This window comes from Lemur catta, chromosome 9 (assembly GCF_020740605.2).
Source record: "Lemur catta isolate mLemCat1 chromosome 9, mLemCat1.pri, whole genome shotgun sequence".
NCBI lineage: Eukaryota > Metazoa > Chordata > Mammalia > Primates > Lemuridae > Lemur > Lemur catta.
The window spans coordinates 66,174,205-66,179,030 of NC_059136.1; the positions used below are offsets into that span (position 1 = coordinate 66,174,205).

At 42.5% G+C, this 4,826-nt stretch overlaps 1 long non-coding RNA gene across 1 annotated transcript; it reads left to right on the forward strand.

Moving 5' to 3' along the window:
* Positions 1 to 2,538: 2,538 nt before the first annotated feature.
* LOC123645213 lies at positions 2,539 to 4,425 on the forward strand. Its single transcript, XR_006737445.1, has 3 exons — positions 2,539 to 2,608; positions 4,015 to 4,100; positions 4,355 to 4,425. It is a non-coding gene; the product is annotated as an uncharacterized LOC123645213 (long non-coding RNA).
* Positions 4,426 to 4,826: the final 401 nt, after the last annotated feature.

Sequence of the window (4,826 nt, forward strand, 5' to 3'; positions counted from 1 at the left end):
AGCCCTGTGAAGACACAAAAATACAGGGAGGACACTATGTGAAGATGGAGGCAGAGATCAGAGTTATGCTTTCACAGTCTAAGGAACACCTGGGGCTACTAGAAGCTGAAAGTCAAGGATAAGTCCTCCCCCAGAGGCTTCAGAGGGAGCACTACCTAACTCACACCCTCAGTTCCTATGTCTAGCCTCCAGAACTGTGGGAGAATAGATTTCTGCCATGAGCCACTCAGTTTGTGGTTCTTTATTATGGCCTCTCTAGGAAACTGATATAGTTAGTAAGCAACAAGATTATTATTACACAGTGAACCATAATTAGCAGGGTTTTTTTGTTTGTTTGTTTTTGTTTTTGAGACAGTGGTCTTGCTCTTGCTCTGGCTGGTCTTGAACTTCTGAGGCTCAAGAGATCACCCCACCTTGACCTCCCAGAGTGCTAGGATCACAGGTGTGAGAATTAGTAGTTTTCATGCCTGCAACAGGCATAAGAAAATGTACCCTCAAATCTCCCATCAACTGAGCCCTCAACTTGGGAAGTCAGGCAGGCAAGGAAAGCTTCCTGAGCAAGTGGACTCACTTCGCTTTCCTGGTACCTACACCGAAGGTGTGAAGGTGTCACAGGTGTCTCTAGGAGATGAGGGCAGAAATTCTTTGGCCCTCTTCCTGAAAGGCAAATGAAGACACCCAGACACAGGACCCCATTGTATGTTCATAGAGAATATCTCACATGATACAAGGTGGGGAGCTAGGGTGTGGCTGAAACCTCTCCTGTAGCTCCTCCAGGCTGGGTCACTCATGCCGTGATACGAAGAATCATGGCTCCCCCAAATGTTTACTTTCTCACCCGACAAATCTGTGAAAATCTTACCTTATATGGCAAAGAGGAGTTTGCAAATGTGATAAAATTAGTGGCATTGAGATGGGGAGATGATCCTGGGTGATCCAGGTGGGTTCAATCTAACCACATGGGTCATTACAGCAGAAAGCCTTTCCTGGCTGTGGTCAGAGGGAGATTTGACAACCGAAGGAGGGTCAGAGAGAAGCGACTTGCTGCCTTTGAAGATAGAGGAAGAGGCAGTGAACCAAGGAACGTGGGCAGCCTCTAGAAGCTGAGAAAGGAAAGGAAACGGATGCACCCCTAGAGCCTCAGAAGGAACGCAGCTCTGCCAACACCTCAGTTTGAGCCCAGTGAGGCTCATATAGGACTTCTGAACTGCAGAATCCTAAGACAATAAATTCGTGTTGTTTGCGCTGATAAGTTTGTGTTAATTTGGCAAGTGGATGGGTGTGCTGCCAGCCTTTTGAGAATCTCCATAGGCATATTCCCTCTGTGAAAGAATATGCCAAAACCCTCCGTCATCGGCACACTGTCCCTACTCTCCCAGCAGGTGTCTGAGCAGCCCTTGAAATCCACTTCATCTGTCCCCCCCACCTCCAATTTCCACCTCTTCCAGGTTCCTGGGACATCTTCCTTCACTCCCCCAACCATCTCCTCCTTCAGATACTGGAAATCTTTGGCCTCCCAGCTATTCTTCCCCCATCCATTTCCACTCTAACAAAAGGAATTTTTTGAGATGTAGAAAGCAGAAATCTTTTAAAATGAATTTTTACAATGTTTATAAATCCTAACTCGGGAGCCCTGAGAACGAAGTCCCAATTGCTCTTCCCTTGCTAAGATACCTATTCTACGTCTGCTTCATCCATTTTAACCAACTCTGCTACACTGCAGCCAAATCAATCTTGCAGCAATTTGCACAAACCATTAAAATGCTCAAAAAGGACTGATAAGAGTTCATTTATTTCAGAAGAGTAGAAATGGTTCCTGAGTTGCCATCAGCGCCAAATTGCTTTATTTTCTATTTGAAAGAACTGTATTAAAATGTGTTTGTGGGTGAGGATGCTACTCAAATGGAAAAGAAAAATAACTTAAATGATTTAAGATTCTCAAGCAAATGCTAGGTACTTAGAACAGCTAAAAGAAGAGCATTTTTGAGTGGACATTAATGAGAATTCTCAATTTATAAGGGCACAGGATGAGCTGTGAAGTGACAGTTGAGAGGACGCCTTCCCTTTCCTGTGGGTTCTTTCCCATCTGGAGGCTAAACCTAACGCTTTCCAGTGTGGCAGAGAGGGCTCACTTGACAGCAAAGATCTTGACCCCAAATTACTACATCTAGAGAAGCACTATTCTTGACATGAAGCAAAAAGACTGGAGATGGTTTTCACTTTGCCCCCACACTTCCATAGAAAAAAACATTTAATTGAGTGTGGGATGGGTTTGTGGGTCAGTGACAATTCCAAGGACAAAACAGTAAATAAGTACAAATTATGAGAAACTGAATGGAGTTTGTGTCCATTGACCTCTTAGAGCAGAATCCTAAGGGGGCAAGGGTGGGAGAGGTGGGAGAGAGGGAACAAAACACAAGAAAGTCCCTCGTGAAATTTACAGGGCATTTGGAAGAAGAAGGGTCAGAATTATTTCCTGTCTGCACCTTTAGAGAGACAACCTTGCAAGCTGGTTTCACACAACCGCGTTTGGGGGAAGCCAGAAAGAAGACGGCATGACACAAAGAGTCATAAGATGCGCCCCAGACTCCACCCCCTCCACAGAAGGGTAAATGGTGGTCCCTCAAAAGATATGTCCACATCTTAAACCCTGGAACCTGCAAATAGGAACTTATTTAGCAAAAAAGGTCTTTGCAGATGTAATTAAGTTAAGGATTTCAAGATGAGACCATCCAATGACAAGTGTAGTTATGAGAGACAGAAGAGAAGGCACAGACACAGGAAAAGAGAAGGCCATGTGATGAAGGAGGAAGAGACAAGTTATGCAGTCACAAGCCAAGGCACACCTGGAGACATCAGGAGCTGGGAGAGGCAAGAAGGATTCTCCCCTAGAGTCTTGGAGAGTCCCTGCCAATATGTTGATCTTGGACTTCCAGCCTCCAGAGCTGTGACTGAATATATTTCTGTTTTTTTAAGCCACCATGTGTGTGCTAATTTGTTAAGGTAGCTCTGAGAAACTAAGGCACATCCCCTCTGTAGTGATTGAGGACCCAAGAGAAGGGTGGTGAGGATTCATAAACTTCCTATGCATCAGAGTGAGGAGGTAACCCAACGCCAGTTCCATAAAGGGTGTGCTGCCAGGGCAGGTAGAAGTACCTGGATCACCTACAAGGGATGGGGGAAGAAGAGAAGCTGCATCACTGTGGGATTTTCTATCTCCCACACTGTTTGGCTGCACTGGAGCCAAACATAAAAACTACCAAAGCCACTGCTAGGTATTATCCACACGTGAGTGCAGACCACGAAAACATTGGTTGCTGACCACAGTGTGGGAACTCGTGGAGGTCCAAGAAGTCCATAGTACCCTTCCCCTCACAGCAGTCTGTGGCTATGTGGAGTTACTAGTGAATTCCTTAGTACGAATAAGAGCAGGAGAGGAACTCAGCTGAGCCTAAGTAATGATTCCAGATTTGATGAAGAAATCACTCAATTTGGACTGAATTTACACATAACCAAAGATATAAAGTTAAAGCAAAGAGGCAAGCTTGGGGCTTGAAAACAGAATGAACAGATAATTCTAGAAATAAAATTCCAAACTTCACCTGAATTTTGTAGACTGTCTTGAACAGTCTTCCACTTAACTACAAAACAAATTATTCAAATTATTTAATGGACTATAAACAACCTAAATAGCACATAAATACCTTTTGAAAGAACACAAATACATTAAATCCTGTGAAATGTTGAAAGGGGTTATGCAGCAACAGGAAAAGTATCAAGTAGGGCCAGAATTGTGTTTTAAAGAGAAAAATGGATAATATTAAAGAGTACAAGTGATTTTTTAAAAAATTCCCAAATATTCCTCATTCCTTGGCTGGCAGAGACCCAGCTTTTTCAGATGTTATCCTTCCTTGCTGGGGACATAGGCCCAGGAAAGGTGATCCCATCCCCAACCCCCAAGCAGTAGATGCTGGTTTTTCAAAGCCAATCATGATCATTTCATTCTCTTTTCAGTGAATCATATCTTGGAGACAGGTGACCTGGCCCTGGTTAATGAGACACAAGAGGAAGTCTTCTAGGACAGGGGTCACCAACCTATGGTGAGTTGTATAATTATTTCATTATATATTACAATGTAATAATAATAGAAATAAAGTACACAATAAATGTAATGTGTTTGAATCATCCGGAAACCATACCCTGTCCCTAGTCCATGGAAAAATTGTCTTCCATGAAAACAGTCTCTGGCCCCAAAAAGTGGGGGACCACTGTCTAAGAGGTTGTTGGGAATGATCCTTGGTAATAAATAGCTGCGTGGAAAACATTTCCCCTCTTTATTTATTGTATGTTGTAGTGACTACACATGATGTTGGGAGCTGTGTCATGCATCTTGTGACCATAAGAGACAACAACGACAAGCAGATGATGGCAGAGAAGAAAGAGGCATTTGAACTCCTGAATTACTATCCCTAGACCAACCTATCTCCAGACATCTTGTTCTGTGAGATATTCAGTTTCTACTTACGTCCCATGTAGCTAAGAACATCTTAACTAAAAATAAAATAAATTATTAAATCCTGGTATAAACTTCTTAAACAAAAATTTAATTGAAGACAAAGTAAAGAGGTTCTCTAAAACTAACTTCATGTTAAACACGGAAAATCAGTGATTACTAATAAGTAAAATGCAGGCCAAAGTGTGAAATAAATTTAAATGAATTCTGGTACTGGAGGCAAAGCAAATATGTTAATAAAACTTGATGAAAAGCAAAGGATGAAATGCAATAAATTTGAATGAATTTCTGTACAGGTATCTATCATATGTAC